The following is a 27,648-nucleotide window of genomic DNA, read 5'->3' on the forward strand; positions in this document are numbered from 1 at the left end:
GGAGGAAGAGGAAGTGCAAAGCAGGAAGGAAGGAAGGAAGTCCCTAAGAGGAGCAATCTACATTCCAGTGGGATAGTGTCAGAGCAGTAGAGAAGGGATGACCAATGTCTTGACCCTCTAGCCCTCTGACTCACTAGACTGCCCTCGTGTGTCACTGAGACAAGAGACAGCGCAAAGTCCTTCACTTCCAACAGGTGCCACAGGTAAGCATGATGATCACCAGTCATGATGTTTATGGCACTGTCCCCCTCCAGACAAATGGCGCTGTAAGCATGGTTGTTGCGTGCAGGGAGGATGAGTGACAGCAGGGCGCAGAACATCCTCCCTGCTTCCCCACTCATGAGCAGTGCTCAGTTATGATTCATAAAGTCTGAAGAGGGCTAGTCACAGCTGCTTTTGTTGGAGTTGCAGCTCCAGTTGCATCGTCTGTTTGCACCTTTTGTCCTAGTTCCCACTAGCAACATTAGGAATACAGATAGTAAGCAGGGGTCTCACTCTTTGTCTCCCGCCCCCATTTCTGGCATCTCTTTGCTCTGCCTTCTGATTGGTACACCCAATTGGTATTGGTATTACCCCCCGCGCCTGTGTGTCAGGTGGAGTCAGAAAGGGAAAGAAGGAGAAGAAAATGGAGTTGTCGCTGAATAAACTCTTAGTTAAATCTATACAAGATGACTTTGTGTTTGTGAGGGAAGCAGCTATAACAATTGCCAATGAGATTTTGAACCAGCTAAGAGTGTGAGCCTGCAAAGCTTGTGAATGTTCCTGCAACTTCGTTTCATTGCATTACTGGGCCTGCATGGCTTTCTGCTGTTACTGCTGCTGATTGTTTCTCTAGCTTCCTGCCCTGCACAATCCCTGAAGGTACTTTCCCCTTATCAATCCTAGACTCCGTTGTTCCCTGGATGCCCACCATAGCAAGAGCCTGTATGCAACTGCTTACTCTGAACGCTCCTGGTTGCTTTCCAGATTAGACCCTGCAACGGGGTCACAGCGTATCTCTGAAGTGTGCTTCCACACTTCCTGTGTTGTGACACCGCAGTCCCTATGCTGACAGCAGGGTGCCGTTCACATTTCTGATGCCTTGTTTCAGATTTAATCGCTGAAATTTATTGATAAAACGTATGTCCGTTGTAAAAAGGTCGCTGTTTGGGGGTGTTGTTAGTTTTTGCAAGGCTTCTCCCCCTGCTGGGAGCTTTGCTATTTATGTTTTGAATGCGATTTGCCTGAATGGAAGCATTTTGCCGCTGTTGAGAGGCTAATCTGGAAAGTGCCCTGGCAAGACCTCATTCCATCACCCACTTCTCAGCCATTGGTCCCAATTACAAAAGGGGTGGGATCACCTGGAACAAGCTCCCTTGGAACTTTCCACCCACTTCTGGAGTTCTCTGGACGTTGTTGCCTCCCTGTAGAAGGAAAAGAAGCTAGATTCATGTTTCTCTACCTCGTCTTGAGTATGAATTAGGGTTATGGGGATTATGATTGCAGATACTGAAAGTCTCTTAAGCCTCAGAGTTAGGACAAAATCCCCATTAGGAAGAAAAATACCACTTGCAGTAGTTCTTTTTTTATATATCAAGCCTATTGAGATTTAAACTGATCTATAAAATTAAGCATTTGGCCTGCTATAATTAGGTCTGGATGCTGAAGGTTGCATATTATTAAAGTTAATTAACCATAACATAGAACAATCAAACTCCACCCCACCCCCAGAGTTAATTAACAAGGAAAACAAAATCTGTCTCTGCTTTATTTGGTGATTTGCTTATGTAACTGACCTTTTGGAATTGTATAACAAAGTATACCACTTTGATATTGTGCAATGTTCTCTCATGATGAGCATTATTAACAGGTACTTGAGAAAGTGACTGCTTCCTCTAGAGAAACAATTTAAGGTGCTATATACAGTTCTCTGGATTCTTTTCCCCATGAAAAGGATTAAAGAGATATTTTTATCCCTAACACAGTGAGAAAAATATAGTATCCATGGATTTTCTAGTAGGTAGCTTTCAGCTCTGTGGCATGTTGAGCTCTCTAATTTGAAGAGCAATTATGGTATTATGGTGTGCAACAACAGGATGGAAGCAGCATCTGAGTGAAAATAACATAACTCATTTTGTACATGTTACTTTTCATGAGACAGTATAGTTATGTCTGCTTGCACATTCTAAGTGAATCAAATGTGCTATAAGAACCACTGAATGAGTAAAAGTGGTGCTGACAAAATTTGCATCATCCGGAGGGGAATAAATATTTCACATACCAAAAGAAAAAATGTTTTGATAGAGCTTTCAAATGTTGTTTAATCAATTAAGTTCTTATTTCTTATTTCTTCCTTGGACTATAAACGTTTCTAAAGCCAGAACTTCATGGAATATTAAAATTGTAGATAGATGGCAGGGTTCCTAAAAGCCATAAACTGTCCCTATTCAACCCCAGCACAGCATCCTTCCAGTACTGGTGTCTCTTTTGTGTTTTGTTTTTTAGATTATGAGCCCTTTGGGGACAGGAACACATCTTTTCTTTTTTTTGCTATGAAAACTGCATTGAGATTTTTTTTTTAGTTGAAAAGTGGTTGTGGCAGTGTGGGACAAGAAATGTCCAGAGGGGGCTGGACTATGAAGAGACAAGAAATACCAAGAGAACATGAGGCTCATTAATGCCAGTGAGGGGCATAACAGTCGAACCAGCGGCAGCTGACACGCCCTACAGGGATGCACCTGGAGCAGGGAGTAGCCTGCTGGAGCCCAGCAGGCTAATCAGCCAATAGGGAAGCAGTGCTGCCTTTAAGAAGAGAAAGCATTGGCCTGGTGGACGGGTGGGGTGGGCAGCTAAGTGGCTCATTCTTTGAGGAGGGAGAGCAGTATTTCAAGCTCCAGAAAAAGATAGCTCCTTTCCTGATGCACCATAAAAGGAGGTCAACTGACAGGTAGAAGGAAATCCTTAGGAAGTGAACAGACAGATCTGACTGCAGGAGAAGGAAGCACCAATGCAACAGGTGTGAACAGGGGTGTAGCTAGGGGAGAGGGGGCCCTGTGTTCACCCCTCTCCCTGATGGCCCCTTGGAATGTGGGAGATAATGAAGAAAACAGGGAGCGGTGGAACATCCTGTCAAGGCGTGGAGCAGGAGAATCTCTTCTGAAGATATGGGCAATTTGCCTGCATTTTCCTTCTCCCCTGATAGCAGGTAGAGAGACTCAAGCCTTCGTTATACCCCAATAAAAAGAAGTTGTGTTGGAAAGCAAATCTCCTGTCTCCTTGCTGTTAAATGCACCCTGCCAACAATTTCAGTTCCACTGATGTGGAATCACGTTGATGTGGACACCAAGGGTGCAGCTAGGTAATTTTGGACCCTGGACCTACTGGGCTTACAGGGGGCCTCCTTGAAAAATAAGCATTCTCTACCCACCACCCCATGGTTTCACATAGCGTTCTTGAGCATACAAAACCCACTGGAATATATTAATGTATCTGTGTTCGTGGGAGAGAAAGCTTCCCATTGGCATGGGCATGCAGGAACAGGAAGGCAAGCACAGACTGAGAGCACAGGGCTCTCAGCTTCAGCCAGCCTCTCCCACTCACTGAACAGCTGAAGGTTTCACACACCTTCTTGATCATTTACCAGAAACCACAGATCTGGGATGGAGTGCATCTGCAAACAAAAAGACAACAGCCCCCAATGGATTCACACAGCTTCTTGACCATACACAAACCAACTGGGACACAACATCTGTCCCTTGCTCCACAGTTCAAACACACACCTGAATCACAAACCAGCTTAGAAATACTGTATGATGTATTAATGTATTTATGTATTTCTAAGGGGGGGTGGGTTAAAACCACAATACATGCCCCTTGCTTCACAGTTATCATGAAAACCTTCTGGAAAACACACACACACACACACACACACACACACACAGAGCTGTTTGTATATTGGATTAACGTAAGAACAGCCCTGCTGGATCAGGCCCAAGGCCTATTTAGTCCAGCATCCTTTTTCAAACAGTGGTCCACAAGATGCCAGTGAAAAGCCCACAGGCAAGAGATGAGAGCACGCCCTCTCTCATGCTGTTGCTCTCCAGCAACTGGTATTTAGAGGCATCTTGCTTCTGAGGCTGGAGATGGACTACAACTATCAGACTAGTAGCCATTGATAGACCTCTCCTCCATGAATTTGTCTAAAACCTTTTTAAAGCCATCCATGTTGGTGACCATCATCACATCCTATGGCCGAGAATTCCATAGATTAATTATGTGCTGTGTGAAAAAGTACTTCTTTTGGTTGGTCTTAAATTTCCTGGCCATCAGTTTCATGGGATGACCCCTGGTTCTAGTTGTGGGAGAAGGAGAAAAAATTCTCTATGTCCACTCTCTCAACTCTGGGCATAATTTTATAAACCTCTACCATGACTTCCCGTAGTCACCTCTTTTCCAAACTAAAAAGCCCCAAATGCTGCAGCTTTGCCTCTTAAGGAAGGTGCTCCAGCCCCCCAATAATCTTGGTTGCCCTCTTCTGCACCTTTTCCAGTTCTGCAATGTCCTTCTTAAGATATGGTAACCAGAACTGAACACAGTACTCCAAATGTGGCCGCACCTTAGATTGGTATACCAGTATTTGTAGATTTGTACCAGTATATGTAGATTTGTATACCAGTATTAGATTTATACCAGTATATGTAGATTTGTATACCAGTATTAGATTTATACCAGTATATGTAGATTTGTATACCAGTATTAGCATTTTTATTTTCAATCCCCTTCCTAATGATCCCGAGCATGGAATTTGCCGTTTTCACAGCAGCTGCACACTGAGTCAACTCTTTCAATGAGCTGTCCACCACGACTCCAAAATCTCTCTTCTGGTCCACCACTTGCAGTTCAGACCCCATCACTGTATATGTGAAATGGGAAGCGGGGTTGCCTCAATATGCATCGCTTTACTCAATATGCATCGCTTTACACTTGCTTACATTGAACCACATTTGCTATTTTGTTGCCCACTCACCCAGTTTGGAGAGATCCTTTTGGAACTCCTCACAATCTGTTTTGAATTACACTACTCTAAATAGTTTAGTGTCGTCTGCAAATTTGGCCACTTCACTGCTTACCCCAACTTCTAGATCATTTATGAACGAGGGAAAGAGCACTGGTCCCAGTACAGATCCCTGTGGGACCCCACTTCTACTAACTCCCTGTGTGGTGAAAACTGTCAATGTATTTCTACCTTCTGTTTCCTTTCCTTCAACCAATTACCACAATTGTATCTGTCCTCTTATTGCATGACTGCTAAGTTTACTCAAGCACTTTTGATGGGGTACTTTGTCAAAAGCTTTTTGGAAATCAACCAGATCACCTTTATCTACATGCCTGTTGGCACTCTCAAAGTGAGGCAAGACTTGCCGTTGTGGAAGCTATTCTGGTTCTCCTTCAACAAGGCCTGTTCTTCTTTTAATTTTGTCCTTAAGGATTCTTTCCATCAATTTACCAGTCACAGATATTAAGCTGTGGTTAACAGACATTAGGCATGTAGTTCCCCGGATCCCGCCGGATCCCTTTTTGAAGATCTGTTACTTTATATATTATGTACTATGTATTATTTATATGTATGGTTGCTGGTTTTTTGTTGTTTCCCCTCTGTTCGGTGACCAAAATAAAGTTTGTTGTCCACAAGAATGTGGCCCCTCTCACAAGCTGCTCTCACCTGCAGCTAATCCCCAACCTCTGTCCCTCTAGGCACAAAATGAAACTGCCCTGTCAAAAACAAACCCCTAGCCAGCTAGAAATCAAACCCTAGAAAAGACTAGCCCTAACAAACTTACCTCCTCCTTTCCCCCTTGTTTGCTTGTTGATTTATTGATTTGCTTGTTTGCTTTTTAACAGTTAGTTCCAATTTCAATAGGTGTGGTGTATTCGATGGATAGAGGTAACGTTCTGGCAGTTTTACTGCAGTAGGGGGGAAATCATTAAAAATCACAGGATTGACCAATTTCCTTGAAATAAAAATCTAGAGTCCTGCCATCCAATTGCCCAATTTTAGAATTCTAAGCCCAGACATTCTGGAAACATAAAAGGTTGGGCAAAAGGGGGGAGCATGCTGCTCTTAAAAAAAAAAAAAAAGAAGGCAAAGGGCAGATTCTTTCACATGGTGGGGTGGAATTATGGCCGTGTTTGTGTTTGTGTGTGCTTCAGTTCCAGAAGTTTTTTCATTTTCTGCCATGAAACAAGCCACTTATAGGACTTTTTTGACATTTAATTTTTTTTTTAAAAGGTATTAAAATCCAACAGATTGACCAATCAATTTCAAATTAAATACAGAGTCTTCCCACCATGCCCTGTATCTGCACCCAATTAAAAAAGCCCCATGCCAAGCCAAGCCAGAAATAAACAAAGAGAGACTAACCAACACAAGCCCCATAGCCCCCCAAACACACCTTCTTCAGGGCTTCTGGACAGCTCTGAGGTTGAGGCAGGCACAGCACACCAAGGAGGCAGCGGAGGGGGCAGCAATGCAGAGGATGTGCACAAGTCTGGGCAGACTGTGCCAGCCCCTCTGCCTCCTATAAGCTCTGCTGCTGCAGGCAGCCTGCCAGCCTGTGTTGGAGAACTTTTCACAGAGGCAGGCAGAGGCCTCCGCAAGCCCCGCCCATCCGCCAAACAGCTGATTGTCAGGTGGGAGAGTAGCCGCAGCCTCCCCCCCCCGCCCCCGCATGCAGGGAGAATCTACTGATGGCCAGTGCCAGGAGGCTGGCATGGGGAGGAAGTTGCCAGCACGGGTGGGTGCTGGCAGGAGACCAGGGCCTCGGACTTGGGCCCCAAGGTCCAGGCCCAGTGGCACCCCTGCCAACATCTCTGTGGCATATAAATATTTTTAACAATAAACTTCAGCATTCAGCAAAGATTTCTTATACCCCCACAACAAACTTAATACATCAGCTTATGCTGTGTGAAATCATAAACTTGCATTAAACAAAGAGGCAGCACACTTGTCATTTCCCACGTATGCAAATTAATTTAATGTATGCAACAAAAATAAAATTAAGTTTACAAAAAGCCAGCTGGCAACAGTATTCACATTACAATCAACATAAAAATTTCCATATGTACCAACCTGTTCTTTCATTTACACACACCAGTAAAATACAGAGTTACAATCCAGATGTCAATGAAGACACAATCACATCTGGCATAATAAGCTCGTCTTAGGTCCAGCCCTCCTTATAAGAAAGCAGGTTTGTCTCCACACCCATCTGTACTATTAGTCCTGCGGGAGAGTTGCTTGCTGCTCACTAGATTGTATTTATGCTTTCTCTTGATTCTATTAGGCAGAATCTGATTTTTGTAGGTGGTGTGAAAATGAAATATCAGCAAGTTTTGGCTGTTTCCTTTTATAGCCAATGTGTATTTAAAAAATAAATAAATCCCAGAGTACAGTAGCATCATGCCATTTTTTGGAAAATATTTTTAGTGCAAATCCTATCTTTCAAAGCTGGCATCTTATTTCATTTACTGGCTGCCTCACTTTTTACTTCTGATTACTGGTGCTTCTCCTTATGACCTGATATTTAAAATATACAGTATATTAAAAAACATCCTTAATTCTAGAGAACTGCTTTCTTATAAGGAGAAAAGAGCCAAGTGTTTTAGGACTACTGGATAGATAGGACAACACGGGAATAATTTCATCTAAGGCAATGTTTTTAAAATAAAATAAACATACAAAGGTTGCAGTTCTACAAAGCATGGGGAAGAACATGGCTTGGATCTAGAGAACTGTGAATGGCACACCACTTACAGAATACACTTTTGCCGCCCTCTTTCATCCTGCAATCCAGGTATACCCAGGAACAGTGGGATATGTTATAGGGTCCTGCCAATAGAGGGAGGAATCAGCAATAATCCCACCCCCACCTGCATGAGTGTCAAGACCCATCTGCACCCAGGCCCTGATGAGGTCTCCTTTGAGGTGGAGGAGAAACAGACCCTATCCAGGCTTCCCAGCACTAATGGGAGTTCTATGGGAATCTCAGCCCCCGAGCAGTTGAAGCTCACTGCTCCTGCAAAAGCCCACTTGGAGGAATCAATAAACACAGAGGATTTATTTATTGTTAAATTATTATACTGCCTTTCATGAAAACAATCTCAAGGTTGTTTACAAAATATTTAAAACAATATAAAATCTTTAAAACTACACAATAAGAATTAAAATAGAATATAAAAATACACATCTAAAAGTTTTAAAAAGATGTACAATCTTATTTTTTACATTTTATATCCCGCTCTTCCTCCAATATAAGCATAAGATACAAAGCAGCAGCAAACAAAACACTCATTTAAAAGCCTGGGTAAAAAGTCAAGATTTTATTTGCTTTCTAAAAACTGTGATGGAGACAGGGAGCAGATGCCCACCGGGAGAGCATTCTAAAATCTGGGGGCAATGACTGAGAAGGCCCTTTTCCACGTGCACAACAGCCAAGCCTCCCTCATTCTCGGCACATGGAGCAAGCCACTTCCCCCCGCTCATGACCTTGTCGAGCAGGCAGAAACCCTTGGGAGCAGGTGCTCCCTCAGGTATCCAGGGCCCAAACCATTTAGGGCTTTAAAGGTCTAAACCAGCACCTTGAATTGGACCCGGAAACAGTCAATGTAGCTCTTTCAAAATTGGGGTAATATGGTCCCAGTGGGCAGCTCCGGATAACATCCTAGCTGCCACATTTTGCACTAGTTGCAGTTTCCGAATATTCTTCAAGGGCAGCCCCACGTAAAGTGTGTTACAGTAATCTAGCCGTGATGTGACTAAGGTTGCCATTTAGTGCCCCGATCTGGAACCTGTTCCATTCTCAGGATCCCCAGGATCTTGGGTGTGGTAGTAATGCTGAGCCAGAGCTAGGCTCTAGTATAGATGGCAAAGTGCCCACCTTGCTGCCTAGGATTCCATTCCAATTGGGAAGAGGCACAAGCAAATTAGCTCAGACACTTGCCTGGGACAGAGCCTGGTTAATCTCCAGGAACAGCTTAACCTGGAAGGCTTCTGGCTCCTCTATAAACACTTGACTTGCAGCCAGAACTTTGCTAGCACAACTCCACATTAGGAACTTCTAAAGTTTGCTCCCAAGACCAAGAGCTCACTCCAGCAAGCTGCCTGCTCCAGTCTCTGCTTTGGCTTTGGTTCAAGTTTCTCGCTTTTCCTGTCCTTAACTTTGTCTGCCTCTCCTGCCTTTCCCCCCAGCCTTTGATTTAGCCAGTTTCTACCCCACCTTTGCTATCTTGCCTGGACCTACCTCACTCTGAAACACAGACAGTGAGCAGAAATTCTGTTCTACTCAAGCAGTAACAGTAGTTGGGATCAGGGGTGTAACTACCATTAGGCAAGGGGAGGCAGTCGTCTTGGGCCCCACTGCCTCGAGGGCCCCCCAAGAGGCACATCACATGACTCCCCACCCACCCATGTTGCACCCCCTATGGATTATGTTGAGTCTCTTGGAGATCGGCAGGAGCAGAGAGTAAAAGAAACTCAATTCAATGTGAACTAGATATTCACCGTATTCATAATGGGGATGTGAGTGTGAGTGCACAATATATTGTGAAGTGTGTTTGTGTGTATATATCAGCGAGGGGCCCATTTTAAAATCTTGTCTCTGGGCCCCCTCCAACCTTGCTACGCCCCTGGTTGGGATCCAACTCACTGTGTGTAGCTGGAGGTATTTCCGAGTTTCTACAGAGGTTTCTATTACATCTGTTAACATGGCTGAGCAGGCAAGCCGATTGTAAATGGAAAACTGGCTTGCCTAAAACAAACAAATAAACAGCCATACAAATGGCTGTAGTAGGAACTTCAAAAATACTTCTGGACAATCACATGATTCTCCCTTGTTTGTGCACATAGCTGGCGGGAGTCCAGCTAAAGTCATCAACTGAGAATGAATGTAAAAAAACAAGCAAGAAATTTTAAAATGTAACTGCCAATTTGGTAGCAGGAAAAATGTAGGGAACACACAGGACAAAAACACAACTACTCTTTGAACACAATCAGGATCTGCAGAAGCTCCACCCAACAGCTAGGTAAAAGTAAAGTGTGCCGTCGAGTTGGTGTCGACTCCTGGCACCCACAGAGCCCTGTGCTTGTCTTTGGAAGAATACAGGATGGGTTTACCATTGCCTCCTCCTGCGCAGTATGAGTTGATGCCTTTCAGCTTCTTCCTATATTGCTGCTGCCTGATATATGTGTTTCCCATAGTCTGGGAAAATACCAGCGGGGATTTGAACCAGCAACCTCTGGCTTGCTTGTCATTTCCCCACTGTGCCACCCAACAGCCACAGCTCCCAAAAACTACATGAGCTGCAGAGGTGCAAAAAGCACAACTAAAGAACACAGTGCCCTAGCATACATAACAGTAACAAACTATTCTGGGTGCTTTCCAGATTACACACTGAAAACTGTGTCACTACTGTCCACTAAGTGTGTTTCTGTACTACCTGTGTTTCGACATCGCAGTCCCTGGGCTGTCAGCAAGGTGCCGTTCATTTTTCCGATGCCTTCTTTCAGATTTTATCCTTGCGTTTTAGTCCTTCAACGTTGCATGTGCATCGCAAATAAACAGTTGCATTTTCCCATTGTAGGAGGGTTGCACAGGCTTTTTATGTTTTCTAAACGATCCTGCCAAGCCGAAGCATTTTAATTATTATTATTATTATTTCTTGTTTACACAGTCAGACAGGTGTTATTGACTGGTTTGTTTTATCCAGACATCGAGTCCTTCCCAAGGACCTGGGATGCCTGAATTTTATTGTCAATGGTTATAGATATCGTCGCAGAATACAGGCTGTTCCCAGTAAAGCTGCTTTTTGTAATTGGCTGATGGTGATTTCTGTGGCCCATTATTATTATTATTATTATTATTATTATTATTATTATTATTATTAATTCGATTTCTATAGCGCCCTTCCAAAAATGGCTCAGGGTGGTTTACAAAGAGAGATAACAAGCAAATAAGATGGCTCCCTGTCCCCAAAGGGCTCACAATCTAAAAAGAAACATAAGACAGACACCAGCAATAGTCACTGGAAGTACTGTGCTGGGGGTGGATAGGGCCAGTTACTCTCCCCCTGCTAAATAAAGAGAATCACCACGGTAAAAGGTGCCTCTTTGCCCAGTTTGCAGGGTTTTTACTGCTGAACAGTATGGAATCTGGAAAGCGCCCTGGAGACAACAGGGCTGCATCTACTAAGCGCTAAAAATATATATGGTTGAATGTGCTTGCTCCATTTGTTTGCTAATACCAAAAGGTGTGTGTGTGAGAGTGAAATAGACCCCCCTCTCTTGCCTCACATGACAGCTCTCAGCTGCTTTAAGCAGGTTCTCTCCTTGCATGGCTCATTTCCAGTATCATATTCCATATTCTGAAGGCCAAATGCTACATGGTGTTAGATCTGCCATTGACAGTCATAGGAACATAGGAAGCTGTCATATACTGAGTCAGACCATAGGTCCATCTCGCTCAGTATTGTCTACACAGACTGGCAGCGGCTTCTTCAAGGTTGCAGGCAGGATTCCCTCTCAGCCCTATCTTGGAGATGCTGCCAGGGAGGGAACTTGGAACCTTCTGCTCTTCCCAGAGCGGCTCCATCCCCTGAGGGGGATATCTTCTAGTGCTCACACTTCTAGTCTCCCTTTCGTATGCAACCAGGGCGGACCCTGCTTAGCTTAAGGGGACAAGTCATGCTTGCTACCACAAGACCAGCTCTCTTCAGGAAGTGGGCCAGAGATAACCCTTTTATATCAGTTATCAAAACATTAGCCAAGGGGGAGGCCAGAGGTGATTGGCGAGGGCGGCGCCAGTGCAGCAAGAGGTACCTTCAAAATACATTACTGTTCATACTGTTGGCACCCTGAAGGTGCCGGGAACAGTGGCGCCCTGCCTGGCATCCCATATGGTGGCACTCATAGCTGCCCCACCTATGGCACTCATCTGGCCTCTGTGCATGCATGGCAGCCAGATGAGTGCCATAGGTGGGGCAGCCACCGCAAGGGATGCCAGGTGGGGCACTGCTGCTCTCAGCAGCTTCCAGGTGCCAGTGGTGTGAATGGTAATGTCTTTTAAAGGTGCCTCTCTCCCCCTGCCCCAGCACTGCCCTCCTCTGGGAGAGGCCCAGGATTCCGGCATGTGGCAAAGAGGGCACACTTCTTCCATCCCATTTTTGTTCCAGAAGTGTCCCCAAGTGGCTTTTTTCTGCAAACCGCTGCCTTAGGGCAGGTTTCAATGCAGGAACAGTGCAAAGGCAAAGTGTTAAATTTCCCCTTGACATGTGCCATAATCACAGGCCCAATTGCCAACCTGCATATCTGATATTTTGATACTAGCTGACCTGGCACAGAGCATCTGCACCCCTAGTTCTCCCTGTCTACCCCCCACTCCTGCAACAGATCCCATCTTCATTTCTTTGTCTCCATCCCTTCAACCAGTTCGTTCTCCCCACCCAACCCTTCGGCCCATTCGCTCTCCCCCTCCCCACATCCCTTTGGCCAGTTCATTCTCCCCCGCCTGTGCCGCCACCTGCTCAGCCATCCTCCTCATGAGGAAGCGGGCGGTTGGAGCCGACGTGCAGTCTCCTGCCAGCTCACAGGGGTGCCTCCTCCTCCTCGACCTCCCTCCCTCCTTGGCACGCTGGCTTGGAGAGAGGCTCCCCCTGCTGTGCTCTGCTCTGTTCTGCCCTGCCAGGAAATCTCACAAGAGTTGCCACAAACGGGTGGGATTAGCCATGGTACGCCTTAGAGAATTATAGAGAGAGATAAAAGGACCACTTACAGTTCACTTCCTGGTTAAGTCTGTCTATCAAGGATTCTATCAGCATTGTTTGGCCTTGAGAGCAGATTCCATTGTTCCTGGAATTGCCACTATGTAGATTCCAAGCTCTCTGCGTGTTGGAATAATTACAAACCTCAGTACCCTTTACAGGTGTTTTAATTAAACCGGCCACACTATGCATGACCTCTTTAAGAAATAAAAATAAAAGAATACAGCTAACAACACTTTAATGCAACTTCTATTGAAACATAAAGCACAGATAATGAACATTCTGGGGGGATGCATTTTCCTCTGAGTCTTTTTCCTCTCATAGTAAGTGCTATAAATAAAAGCCCTTTGAGTCAACAAATATCAGTCACTACTACTCACGCCTACTTACTTTAGGTATTGCAGCAACTGAAGCAGACGAGCCAGCAGGGCAAATGGGCTCAGTTTGATTTCATCCTTAGAGGTCACTGGATGACAGACAGGAGGGTTGACAGGAGAGATGAGGGAAGCCATTGAACACACGCTCCTTTGGAATCATTCTTGCATCAGTGTGGAACTGATGCCACTCAATAAAATGCCTGCCACCAATTCGGTTTGCTCACCATCACCTATAAGAGGGCAAGGATTAGGAAGAAAGAGAGGACATTTGTATGCTGCAGTAATTTGGAGTTTTAAAAAACACACGCAGTAACATGCTCACGTGCTGCCTCATTCTCCTTACCTAATCAAAATGAATTTTTAAAATATGGGGGTAGGCTGAAGAACTGTGGAAGAAAACCTAAATTGAAAATTCTTCCCCCATGTGCAGCAGATGGGTCTGTCTCTACATTGTGCGTGCATTTTTAAATCACTGACCAAGGCTTTATCATAGAATACTATTTCATGTGTGCTACCAATTTTAGAAACAAACTGGCATAAATACTCATTGAGGTCATCCCCATGACCAGCCCTACCTGGGTAGGACAGTGCTAGCCTGGGTAGGCTGGTCGTGAGAACTGCCAGGATGCCTCCCAGTCCCAGCACTCTTGTGCTAAAAGTGAGGTAGATTTTGGCATTCCTAACTCACTCACTCACAGTCGTGTGGGCGAGCAGAGCAGGCTGCCGGCCGTTCCTTTTGGGCTGCCGGCAGCCATGCTTACCATAGAGGCTGGGGGAATGAGCATCCCAGCAGCCAGGGATATCTCAGTGCACCATGCGGCTCACACAGTGCATGGTGGGGTATCTGGGGGCTGGGCGTCGCTCCCTCACTTCTCTTTTGCTGTGCCGCTCACTGCCCTGTCGCTCGTGTGGGCGTGTGAGTGGCGGAGCCCTGGTCAGGCTCCAGCTCACACGAGGAAGGTAGGTAGTATCCTGCCTTCCCTCAGCCCCAGCAGTCGTGAGAATGACCTCCTTGTGGGGAAATACGTTTAAAACATAGCATATGAATGGCCAGTGCAGGAGTACCTAATTCTAGGCCAGCGTCACAGGGATCAGCATTGCTGGGCAGCTGCCAAAGACCCATCACTGATCCCTGAGACCACCTCTGTGCCATTCGCCTTCATAAGGTGATGACAGAACCACTCTCTGGGGGCAACCATGTAGGAGAATGGAGGCAATAGAGTGTAGTTTAAACATTAAACATTTTAAACAGAATTAAACTTTTTAGGAAAAGTAGCATGTGTATGTAGATGGCTGTGTTAATTTTAGTCTTTTATTGGTCCAGTTGAAAAAATGGGTGGCACTTTGAGACTAAGTGTAGGGTTTTTTTTTAACATTGTTACAAACAACTCTTAAATTTTGTGGGCAATTACCCTCTTCATCAGATACTAAGACAGAACTGGGAGAAGCAGTGACCTTGGTCAACACAGTCAAATTTATGTTCCTGCTCCACTGTTTCATACTCCAAGTGTCCCCTGGAGCTGATCTTAAGAACAATTGCTCTTAGGTCACTGACACAGTTGAAACTCATTACCAACGACAAACCTTCTTGCTGGATTCACAGAAAGAGTGAACCCAATGGCACATCGAATACATGGCTCCTATACCTGTTTCTCCACTAATGTGGCGTACTTAATATTTTGCAATTTATATGGGACAAACTAGTCCGTCTTTGAGACAAAGACTGAACAGTCATAAGTTTGAAATTAAGAACAGAAAAAGTAGGTTATCAGTCAATAAACATTGTAATCTCCAGAGACACACTGTCAGTAACCTAAGTAACAGTTCGTAAGAAGATCAACTCCAGGGCACTTTCCAGATTAGACCCTGCAACAGGGTCACGGCCAGGGGCATAACCAGGGGTAGGGCAGGCAGGGCACATGCCCTGGGCGCCACTTTGGGAAGGGGCGCACCAAGGCGCCATGACCCCCCCGCCCCCACCCAACTCAATGGTGTTTTTTTTTCAATCAGGCAGCTGCAGCCGTGCCGATGTGGTGGCGCCCCCTCCCCCACGAGCTCTTGACTCTGTCTCTCTGGCTGGCCCACCCCACCCAATATATTTTCTATTTGATTTCAATTAACCAGGCAGGCAGCCGCGCCAGTGCGGCGCCAGCGCGGCGCCCCCCACCCCACCCCACCTGGCTCCGGCCGCGGCTGGGCTGGGCGTTCCTCTCTCTGCCTGCCTGCGGCATTGCAGGGCATGATGACGAGATGATCTCCTGAGTCCTCCGTCCCCACCCACCACTCACACACATGCTTGATCGTCCTAGTAGCACGCACATGCTGTATTGAGAAGTGAGCGAGGACGGAGAGTGTTGCCTGTTGCTCCGAGTCCCTCCGACACCGTGGAAAGGAAGGAAGAGGATCTGCTTGGGTGGCCACTGGCCAGCACAACATCACCACCACCACCACCAATAAAGTTTTCACACAGGACAGGAGGATCAGGTGTCTGTGTGTTTTTTTAAATGTTTTAATTAATATTATTACAAGAATCAATGAATGAATGTATATTTAATTATTTAAAATACCGCATGACCTGTGGGCTTGCTTTGGCTCGAGAGCTGGTCTGGCTGGCTTGTTATTTGCTGGGGGCCGCCAGAGCCCGGGGGTGTCTCGGGCTGGTGGTGGGTGGCAGCGGCTGGGCAGCTGGAGGGTGGGTAGCGCGCAGGTGCGGGGTGGGCGACCTCCCCCCGCCCCAGCCCCGTCCCCCCTTCTCCTGAGTCCTGCTAGTGCTACCCTTCGCTGGTCGGGTCCTCAAAATCCCGTCGGCGGCGGATCCCAGAGCAACGCCGAGGCCTGCCATGTCTGACCCTGGCGTTGCTTTCTTCTGTGTGAATGGCACGCTATGGGGTGGGCAGCCACGGGTGGGGTGGGTGAGCAGCCCAGGGGTCCTCCTTCCACCCCAGCAGCGGCGGCGGCATGCTATGGGGCGGGCAGCCGCGGGCGGTGTGGGTGAGCAGCCCAGGGGTCCTCCTTCCACCCCGGCGGCGGCGGCGGCGGCCGGCCCGGTGGATGTACTGGAACGACGCCGAGGCCTGCCCTCCGGCCCAGCATTGCTTCTCAACTGTGCTGCGTGCCTGCTCAGTTAATAGATTAAACTGCGCAGGCGCGCGGCGCAGTTGAGAAGCGATGCCAGGCCGGACGGCAGGCCTCGGCCTCGCTCCAGTACATCCGCCAGGCTGGCCGCCGCCACCACCACTGCCGGGGTGGAAGGAGGACCCCTGGGCTGCTCACCCACCCCACCCGTGGCTGCCCGCCCCATAGCATGCTGCCACCGCCACCACCGGGGTGGAAGGAAGATCCCTGGGCTGCTCACCCACCCACCCGTGGCAGATGTTGGGGGGGGCGCAATTTCAGTGCTTGCCCTAGGTGCCGTTTTCCCTAGTTACGCCTCTGGTCACGGCAGATCTCGGAAGTGTGCTTCCACACTTCCTGTGTTGTGACACTGCAAGTCCCCACGTGGACAGCAGGGTGCCATTCGCATTGCCAATGCCTTGTCTCGAATTTAATTGCTGCAATATAGAGCTAGGATGTCATATATCCAGTGTAAGGAAGTTGATGGTTTTTTCAGGTTGTTAGTTGCTTCAAGACTGCTCCCCCAGCTTTTTATGTTTTCAATGCAACTTGCCTGAACGGAAGCATTTTGCTGCCGTTGAGCAACTAGTCTGGAAAGCGCCCAGGAGACACATGGAGTGTGAAAGAGTGGAGCAGGTTTGATTCAGACATTTGACTGTATTCAGCAAGCTCTTAAATAGAGCTTATGGTTTCCTTAAACATTACAAACCTTTTATCTTTTTACATTCAACTTTTTATCTCCATCCTTTTAATGCCCTCATCCTATTTTATGAGTGAATTCCTACCCCCAGCTGCATAAATGCACATGCAAACTACTGCACTCCTAGCTATACCCTTGTTGTCATATTCTTATGTGCACTTTGGTATACAATATATCCAAAAGTATGGCTCCTCATCATGGATGACATTTACGTTATTAATTTAAAAAATGACAAAGAGTAAAAAATAACCCCAGATGTGAGTGGACTCCCTATGGTAGTTTCTGTTCCATTCCCATTGTAAGTCAATTGGGAGAAAAACCACCCCAGGAATACATGGACTCCTTATGGTGGGGAAATTTCTGTCCCACCCCAGAAATGCACGGACTTTCTCCACTGGGGTAGTTCCCCATGTAAGGTCAATTGAGATAAAAAGAATGACCTGTTTCTCTTCAGAAACTTACGTTTTGTTTTCCTTTACAAGCTCAGTTGACCTTGAAAGGTTATAGTGTCTGGCCAATAGTCTGAGGTACTGCATAGTTCTGTGCTCCTGAGTTTGTGCAGATGAAAACAGCCATGCCAGAATGTCAGCCTTAAAGCCATTCACACGAGCAGCCTTGGCCAGCCTAGGGCAGCCCAGCCTGGGCTATGCGGCTCATGTGCTGCACCAGGATCACTCCCAATCCCACGCTCCCACCCAGACTCCCCCTTTAGCCAGGGTTAAGGACACGAATGCCCTTAATGGTATAGCTGATGGGATATAGCCCACCAAAAGGGAGCTGGAGGGTGGCTCCAGGTGGAGAGCGCAAGAAGATGTAGAGATGGGATGCGTGGCACTGAACAGCCTGTTGAGCTGCACTCACCTACCAGTGAAGATACTGAGATACCATTCCTGCCTTACATGACAGGTAGGAATGACAGAAGGTAATCTACAACAGCACAACCAGTCCATCACTTGTCCAATGCAGACATCATAAATGAAGATGCAGGGGCAGTGTGTGAAACAGTCCAAGACAGTGTCAATGCCTCACATTCGGAATGCCTCACATTCTGTGCCTGATTCACAGAGAAAGGAGCAGACATCAGATGCCAGGAGACGTTGGGGTGGTGCAGGGCCCTGGAACAGGTACAGGTCCAGCCTAGAGCAAGGTAAGGCCTGGCCAGAGTGAGCAGTGCTGGCCAAGCGTTGCGATGAGAGGAAGGCAGGTGACAGGAGGGGCCATAAGATGCCAGCGCAGCAGCTGGCATGAACAACAGTAGGAAGGCAGGGCTTCAGGTGCATGAGATGGCCCAGGGATATGAAGAGCTAGCCTCAGAAGATGCTGAAGCATTGGGGAAGGATGGAGGTGGAGACAGGAAACAGAGGAAGAAGTGGGAGGCCTTTGAAGGGATGTGAGAGTGCAATAAAGGTGTTTAGGGACTTGGAGGTCAGTGATGAAGTGGATGGTGCTGAGATGGGGTCTGGTGAGAGACCACAAGGAGTCTAGTCCACAGCAGGAGGTAGTGAGTGAATTAATACCCTCCCCTGCAATCTGAGACCTCCCTCTTGACTGGCGGCGGGGTGGGGGTGGGGGCGGGAGAGTGCCCTCATGAACCCTGAGAGATTCCTGAGGTGATGTACTTCAGCTTGCCACATCGTATGCTTGGCCCTGTCCTTGACATTTGGATGTAAAAATATAATTGTCTTAACAGTTATTGTGAGATTCAACGTGTAACAAATCTAAAAGGCATTTTTAAATTTTCCTCTTCCACTCCATCACATTATGTTCCAAATTATGGAGATATGATGCATAGTGCATCAGCACATGCAGTGGAGTTATATAGGGATTTGCATCTTTCCACTTCAGCTACTGCATGTAAAAGCCTATAGCAGCAATAAACTTGAATAACCCCAATGACTACCTACCGGTAATCACTTCCTATCTTTGTAAAGTAGTTCATCCATGTGGACACGCTCTATTCTTGCAGAAAAGGGAGGTCAGAATGATTCCCTGCCTTCCTTCAAACTGCAAACCCTGATGGTGGCTCGGGAGCGCATATGTGCACTAGCTGCAGCAACAGGGAGCAGAGCGGAGGTGAGAGTCCTCCTCTGGCTGGCTGAGGAATTCAGATAGCTAGAGGCGGGGCGGGGGGATACCGTCTGCCACTCGCTGTCTTCCCTTCCGCCTTGAACTGGGGTTGGGGAAGGAGTTGGCCTCAGAGAACAGACACCCTGTGGCCACATTTTCTCCCTGCAAAGGAGCCTCTTGGGCGCATTCCAGATTAGACCCTGCAACGGGGTCACGTCGGATCTCGGAAGTGTGCTTCTACACTTCCTGCGTTGTGACACCGCAGTCCCCACGCCGACAGCAGGGTGCCATTCACATTGCCAATGCCTTGTCTCAAATTTAATCACTTAAATTTGCTAGGACGTCGTATATCCGGTGTAAGGAAGTTGCTGTTTTTCGGATTGTTAGTTTCTGCGAGACTGCTCCCCCTGCTGTTTACGTTTTCAATGCGACTTGCCTGAACGGAGGCATTTTGCTGCTGTTGAGCAGCTAGTCTGGGAAGTGCCTTGGTGGTGAGAGGAACTGCTCCTTTGCTGCTTAAAGGTTTGAGAGAGCAATGATCTCAAATATATGGCACACATCTTTGTGGCACTCATCCTCTGCTCTTTTGACAAAGAGGGAAACTGCCCCTTCACCACTTAAAGGGGATTTAGTCATGTGGGTTTTTTTTTGTGTCCAATTCCCACCCCCTCAATTAATTAACATGCCCCCCAACTTTTACTATTTGGAAAGTGATGTGAATATATAGAAAGAAATAGGAAAGATTTCGTCCTTATATCTTCTTCTTCTTCTGCTGCTGCTACTACTACTACTATAGATATTTATATACTGCTCTTCAGTCAAAGTTCTCAAAGTGGTTTACATAGAAAAATAAATAATATATAAGTAAAATAGTCCCCTGTCCCCAAAGGGCTCACAATCTTAAAAGGAACATAAGGCAGAAACCAGCAACAGCCACTGGAGGGATGCTGGGCCAGGGTTGGAGAGGGCCAGATTTTCTCTCCCTGGTAAATGTAAGAGAATCACCACTTTAAAAAGGTATATCTTTGCTCAGTTGGCAGGGGTATGCATTAATAACTATGATTTCTATCTCTTTTAACATTTCCGAATAAGAATGATGGTACAAACCTATGGTCCAATTATGGAGCTTGGAGAACCTTAAGATACTTCCCTGTCATTATACTGGTGTTGTATTTTACTGTTTAAAATTATTCCAGTTTGGATTCTACAGTACTTTTGAAGAGAGGCAAAACACACACTTTTATAAACACATAAGTAAATCCCCTGTACCAGCAATTTCACAGTGATGTCAGGAATATGCTGGCTCAACAGCAGGATGACAGCATCATAGCAAGGCTGCTGGTGCAGTGACAACGGAATAAAGGCTGCAATCCGATATACACTTATCTTGGAGAATGCTCCATTTAATTCACTGGGACTGGCTCAATCTGGGGGGGTGGGGATGACTGCCTCTTCTCTCCCCCCACCCCCTGCCCCTGATACCTATGAATGCAATGCTGCCGGCACAGGGGCTGAAGATGGACATTGTCCGGACATGTCAGAAGAGGAGGTACAGGACTTAATAGGTGCCCTAAACTTTCTCAGACATTCGTCTTGCCCCTGATTATGGTATAATATTATGCTGAAAATGAAGTTGTGAAAGTTAAAACATTTCCACTCAAGTCAATGGATAGGCAAAAATAGCTTTAAAATGGCTTTCAACTGAAATTTAAATTTTAAATTTTAATGTGTTTTTATCTATTTGATTTTTATCTGTTTTTATTAATTTTAAATGTTTTGTTTTATATTATGTTTTAATTTGTACACCGCCTAGAGATATCTATACTAGGCAGTATAGAAATGCAATTAATAATGATGATGATGATGATGATGATGATGATGTAGATAGGCTCTACCTCCCTCGCAGCTCAGGTGGAAGAGGAATGCTGCAAGTCCATCAAACAGTAGAGGAGGAGAAAAGAGGCCTTGAAGAATATATAAAGGACAGTGAAGAAGATGCACTTAAAATGGTCAATAACGCGAAACTATTCAACACCAATGAAACAAAGCAGTCCTACAAGAAAGAACAAGTCAAGAACTGAGCAGAAAAATGGAAAAATAAGCCACTGGATGGTCAATATTTGCACAATATAAGTGGAAAATCAAACATCACCAAGACCTGGCAATGGCTTAAGAATTGCAACTTGAAGAAAGAAACTGAGGGTTTAATACTGGCTGCACAAGAACAGGCACTGAGAACAAATGCAATAAGAGCAAAAGTAATTGGCGCCCTGGGTGCAGTTCCAAAAGACCTTGAAGAGTACCTCAACACCATAGGGGCCACAGAAATAACCATCAGCCAATTACAAAAAGCAGATTTACTGGGAACAGCCTATATTCTGCGACAATATCTATAATAATAACAGCAACAACATTGATAATAAATTTCAGGCATTCCAGGTCCTTGGGAAGGACTCGATGTCTGGATAAAACAAACCAGTCAATAACACTTGTCTGACTGTGTAAACAAAAATAATAAAAACTGCTCCTCTTCAACATCTTCCCATTTTACCTACAGAGCCATAATAATTTATAGCATTTCGACATACTCTGCAACTGACAGCAGCATATGTTGGTCAGGAAAACCATAACAAACATTATAGCATGCATGGCAGAGGGCTATATCACTTTCTGGTCTCAGGTTCTGCAATTTTAGAGGACAGTAGTTTGAATGTTGGCAACCAGAATGCCCTGTGGTAAAAGGGCATTTGGCACAAAAGGGCAGCACTTGGAACAGCCTAGGCTCCACAAAAAGAGGGAAAGCATATTGCTAACACATGTTTTCTCAGAACTCTTAGGGCCAAAGAAATGACATTTAAAGCATGATTAGCCCTGACAGGTTTAGTTTTCCTTTAGCCAGTAGATCAGATCAAACTATTTTACAGCCATTAGCCTTAACAATATCAACAGGAAACAATTTGTCATGACAAGAAATACAATTAATCGCATCGACAATTGCCTCTGTAGTTTTCCTCTAATTTTCCTAGCAGCAAGGATGAAATTTGCTGTACACATTGTAATATGAGGGTTATCACTTAGCAAAAAACAAAGTTTGACCATGTCCAGAAGCAGATCTCAGCGATCTCAGAAATCTTTCCCTCTGTTCTCCATAAGCAAGATAATAAAGGACATAGAAGATATTTATTTATTTATTTATTTATTTTTGCATTTATATACCACCTTTCGTTAAAAGACAACCCCAAGGCGGTTTACAAAAGTTAAAACATACAATAAAAAGGCAATAAAAACTTCAAGCTAAAAAATATAAAAAACATATAAAAACAGGCATAAGAACAATACAACAGGTAATACAACATTGTATCTTCTATGCTCTTGTTTTGCAAAAGCAAAACAGCCGATTTACAGGAGTTTGGTTATACTCGTGCGCAAGTTCCTCCCACCACCATAGAGAGGGCAGCTCAGAGCAACCACAAAATGCATCAGTTCTAGAGTGGCCACGTTTCTTGTTGGTGTCTCTCAGAGCTGATGCCCCACCCCTCAGCTGTCTCCTTGCTCCTCCTGCTGCTGCTTGGCAACAAGTATGCTGCATCCCTGCAGTTCCTGCATTTAAAGGGATAGAACGGCATTAGGGAAAACACACTTTCAATAAAAGAAGGAGAATTGACACACATGCCAGGGGCTGCAACGGAGAAGGCCCATACCCAAGTAGCCGCAAGACAAGTTGGCGGCAACCGCAGATGAACCTCTTCCTGTTCCATCCAACCCTTCCAAACTTAGAAGCAGTCTGGGTTGCTTTGCGTTTTCGAGTGGTTCTGGGTGGAGTGGGCAGATGAGGAGAGACCAGGGATGAATCCTGCACCCTAGGCTAATCTGTACCAGCTGGGCCCTGTGCTGTGGCGAATGCAAACCAGCCACCACAGGGCACTCTTGGATGAGACAGCTGTGGATTTGAACACCCCTGGCCAGCTAGGTGGCCATGTGCAGCAAAACTGTGCATGGAAATATGTTGTGGGGAGACAAGACCCTTTTAATGGGTGTTTATATATTCTTGGTTCACGGCAGTCTCTGGGACCAGGAGGGAAATTGCCAAGGGACCCTTCCCAGGGCTTTGGTGGAACTGTCAACCAGGCCAGGAGGTAAAAGCCCTCCAGGCCTCATGTATGTCTTTATTGCCAGGCACTTTCACAACAGCTGGTCTTTGATAGCAAACATGAATTGCCCTCTTTGCTAAGCAAGGTCCACCCTGGCTTGCACTTGAATGGGAGACTACATCTGAGCACTGCAAGATATTCCCCTTAGGCGGTAGGGTCACTCTGGGAAGAGCAAGAAGTTCCAAGTCCCCTCCCAGATAGAAAGACTCCTGCCTGCCACCTTGGAGAAGCCACTGCCAGTCTGTGTAGACAATAATGAGCTAGATAAACCAATGGTCTGACTCAGTTTAAGGCAGCTTCCTATGTTCTGATGAGAGAGTGGCCTGCTCTGGAGCAGGATCCGTCTTCATTACATAAGAGGAATCTCTTATGTGATTTAATCCTGCTCTATATGGATGGTTCTTCTCATGACCAAGCATGCTTACACCAGGGAAAGGGGCTGCCCCCCTGCTTCCCCTACCAACTTGTACAAAAAATAGAGCAATACCACAAAAAATCAAAGGGGAAGATCCTAAGTAATCTCACCATCTTCCAAGCAGTCTCATCCTATCTATCTATACATAAGAACTCAAGCATGGGAGAGTGATGGGGGTCTAGGAGGAGAAAAAAATAGAATGCACATCACCTGGTGGGCCACTGTGTGAAACAGGATGCTGGACTAGATGGGCCTTGGACCTGATCCAGCAGGGCTGTTCCTATGTTCAAGATGCCTCTAAATGCCAGTTGCAGGGGAGCAACAGCAGGAGAGAGGGCATGCCCTCACCTCTTGTCTTTGGGCCTTCTCAGAAGCATCTGGTGGGCCACTGTGTGAAACAGAAATTGGAACTAGATAGGTGTTGGCAGGAGCATAACTATAATAGGGCAAGGGGAGACAATTGTATGGGGGTCCACTACCTTGGGGGCCCCCGCAGAGGCAAGTCACATGACTGACTCCCCCAGCCGTGCACCCCCTGCCCCCGGGCTTCCTTCAGTTGTAGTCATCCTCCAAAACTGATGTGAGTGTTAAGACCTGGAGCTACCAGAACATCATGTCTTTCCCTAGTACCATTAGATGACTTGCATCGTCCACAATTTACAAAACCTTAAAAAAATAATTTAGGATGATGCTCTTTTGTGGCACATAGGTGTGTTATATTACTATGCTTTTTGTTACTACTATTCAGCCTCATTTAAGATTTCTTTACTTCAGGAGCTGTGCTTCGGGGGGGGGTTTAAAATCTTGTCTCTAGGCCCACTACAACCTTGCTACGCCCCTGGGTCTTGGGCCTGGTCCAGCAGGGCTGTCCTTATGTTCTTAAGAGGAGAACGAGGAAGAGATGCTTCTCAAATCCCTCACCCCAAAGGGACTGTCTGAGATTCTGCAGCTGGGGACTGCCTGGGTAGACAAAGTCTTTGAACCTGATCCCCCAACTGAGCGCAGCATCAAGTTCAAAAGGCATCTGAAGGCTGATTTGAAACCCTATAAGGGCATCTATTGGGTTCTGAAAAGCAAGGAGAAGCAAAGGACCATCACCAGCTATTTTGGAAAGGTAGATACACCCACCACCAAAGCTGTGGGGTTGGTCACCACTGGAAACAAAACCTGCTCTTTTCACGGCTTCAAGTCTGCCTCTGCAGGGCCTGCTTCTGCTGCCTGATCTTTGCTCCAAGCAGAAGACTAGGGATGGAGTGCCGCAAACTCCAGCAGTGGAGTGAAGGAACTCCACTGCTTTTTAAACTTGATTCTTGCTGCTGCCGGCCAGAGACTGGAGAGAAAGATGGAGTGCTGCTAACTCCAGCGGTGGAATGAAGCAACTCCCCGTACATTAATGTATCGGCCAAATTTACCCCAAAGTCCCTGTGAGCTATTGGGGAACACTTCACACACAGTTCGGGCTTTTCATTGCATGTTAGTGTGTAGCCCGATTTATATCTGGTATTAAAAAATCCACTTTTTGTGTCGGTTTTTGAGGACAACTTCGAACTCACAGTTTGAATTCACAAGCCTTAAGAACATAAGAACAGCCTTGCTGGATCAGGCCCAAGGCCCATCTAGTCCAGGATCCTGTTTCACACAGTGGCCCACCAGATGCTACTGGAAGCCACCGGCAGGAGTTGAAGGCATGCCCTCTCTCCTGCAACTGGTACTCAGAGGCCTCCTGCCTTTGAGGCTGGAGGTGGCCCACAGCCCTCCGACTAGTAGCCGATGACAGACCTCTCCTCCATGAAGTTATCCAAACTCCTCTTAAAGCCACCCAAGTTGTTGGCTGTCACCACATCCTGTAGCAGAGAGTTCCACAAGTGGATCACACATTGTGTGAAAAAGTACTTTCGTTTGTTGGTCCTAGACCTCCTGGCAATCAATTTCATGGGACGACCCCTGGTTCTAGTGTTGTGTGAGAGGGAAAAGAATTTCTCTCTATCCACATTCTCTACCCCATGCATGATTTTATAGACCTCTATCATGTCTCCCCGCAGTCGTCTTTTTTCTAAACTAAATAGCCCCAGGTGTTGTAGCCTTTCCTCATAAGGAAGGTGCTCTAGGCCCCTGATCATCTTGGTTGCCCTCTTCTGCACCTTTTCCAGTTCTACAATGTCCTTTTTTAGATGTGGTTACCAGAATTGTACGCAGTACTCCAGGCCTTGCAATAAACCCGTGGTGAAGCCCGCTGTCTGGGAAAGCTCCTGGGGAGTGGGATGTAAAATTATAGTTGGTTGAAATATTACTACGTGTATATGTTATGATTACATTGTCATTGGTTATTGTTGTACTTCTCAGAAAATACTCAGTAAGAGAATATAGAGGGAGGTTCTGGACACAAGATTAGACCATGATGAATGTGACCTCTCAGATCAGCTGATTTTATAAAGAAGCCCCTACTAGTGGCTGCTGGTGGATCAAGTACATGTTGAAAGGTAGAGAATTGTACATTTTGGGGTCTAGAAGGTCTAGTTTACAGTTTTAAGTCTATATGTCAAAGGAATTATTTATGTGTGGAAATTACTATTTGTTGGTTGAGCCCTAGCTTGGTAGCTTGGCCATCATCATAAGTTTTTGTGGACTAGAGGCCCAGATTCAAGGTGAAAATGTATTTGGAGTGAGTTTTGTGAGGACATGCTTTTGAAATTTTTGGACATAATTTTTATTAAGGCTAGGGGCCTCAAAAGCTGCAAGTGTCCAGGTCTCTTTGGACCTGATCATCCTAGGACTATCCCATTACTGCAAATTAGTTGGTTCCTCATCTGAATCTCTACAGTTTGTATTTCCACAGTGTCAAATATTTTTTTCGCCCAGAAAGAAAGAAAAGCAGTATTGGTTGATAGAGAGAAAATGAGAAGAAAGGGCCACAAGCTCTGAAAATATTCTGCTTGTAACAGCATTGTGAGGGAAATGTGTATTTCCTGTTAGTACTTACTGCATCTGATTTTTCTATGCTCTGGTTTCCAAACCACTTTCATTCTATTTGTGTCCTGGCTCTCTCTTTTGTCAATCCAAATATGGTGAATCAAGGGTTGGTGCTGTCTTCCTGTTGAAAGGTTCCAGGTCTAAATATAATGCTTCTCTGTGTTATGTGTTTCTAGAAATGTCTTCCATCTTGTCAGGAAAAGACTCTGCCAGCTAAGATAAACAAGGGCATACTTTGTTACAAATATGCAGCCAGGCCAGAAAACTCTGACCATTATAATAAAGAAGCCGCCTCTCAGTACCCCAGCAGTTTCTGTTTCCCAAACATATTAGGAATCAGACGGTTCTTTGAGATTAACCCACCAACACCCTGACAGTTTTGCGTACATTTTACCACACTACTGTTCTTTAGCTATTTTCTTTAGCCTTGTTCAAATGTTATGAAAAGACCCTCTGTAGCCATGTATAGCAGGGTGAAGGGGGAGGAAGTCCCGCCCCTGCCGCGACAGTTACCTCCATGCCCCACTGCTCATGGGGCTGGTTTGAAGAAGGCAGAGCCCTACCCATGATGGCAGGTGCTTCTGTGATTGCCAGACTGGATTGATTTTTATTTATTATTTTATTTTATTTAACAAATTTCTATACCACCCAAAACTTAGGCCAATAATGGTTTGTGATGGCCATCCTGGCAATTTTGTGCAGGTTAGTATCTTACAGGAACCACAACCATCCTTTCATTTTAGCAAATTGGCAACTAGCTGTAATTTCCAGATTACCTTGGATGGTATCGTTCACTACATCAAATAATTGTTCCTCATCAAGATGTTTTGCCCCACTAACGGAGTTTTCATTGATAAGCCCCAAATTGAACCTGAGCTCCTGTTGAGATAAGACTCTTTCGAATGGGGGGCTTTGCCCGCAAGAAACATATATTATCTATCCAGGTTAGACCTCCCTGTTGCTCAACGGAACCTGTGCTGTAGGTGTTGGAGATGAAGTTCCAGTGCATGGACCTTTTGCACCAACTGTCCTAATGACCACTAGGGGCATTGGGAGTAGAGA

The 27,648-nt window shown here is 45.9% G+C and overlaps 1 long non-coding RNA gene across 1 annotated transcript; it reads right to left on the reverse strand.

The window, feature by feature from the left end:
- Nucleotides 1–22,277: 22,277 nt before the first annotated feature.
- Nucleotides 22,278–27,108, reverse strand: LOC128340541 (uncharacterized). The gene is made up of 3 exons (XR_008313781.1): nt 26,974–27,108; nt 26,597–26,799; nt 22,278–22,650 (listed from the first exon to the last, which is right to left on the reverse strand). It is a non-coding gene; the product is annotated as an uncharacterized LOC128340541 (long non-coding RNA).
- Between the last annotated feature and the right edge of the window lie 540 nt (nt 27,109–27,648).

The sequence above is a fragment of the Hemicordylus capensis genome, chromosome 1 (assembly GCF_027244095.1).
Source record: "Hemicordylus capensis ecotype Gifberg chromosome 1, rHemCap1.1.pri, whole genome shotgun sequence".
In the NCBI taxonomy this organism is placed as follows: domain Eukaryota; kingdom Metazoa; phylum Chordata; class Lepidosauria; order Squamata; family Cordylidae; genus Hemicordylus; species Hemicordylus capensis.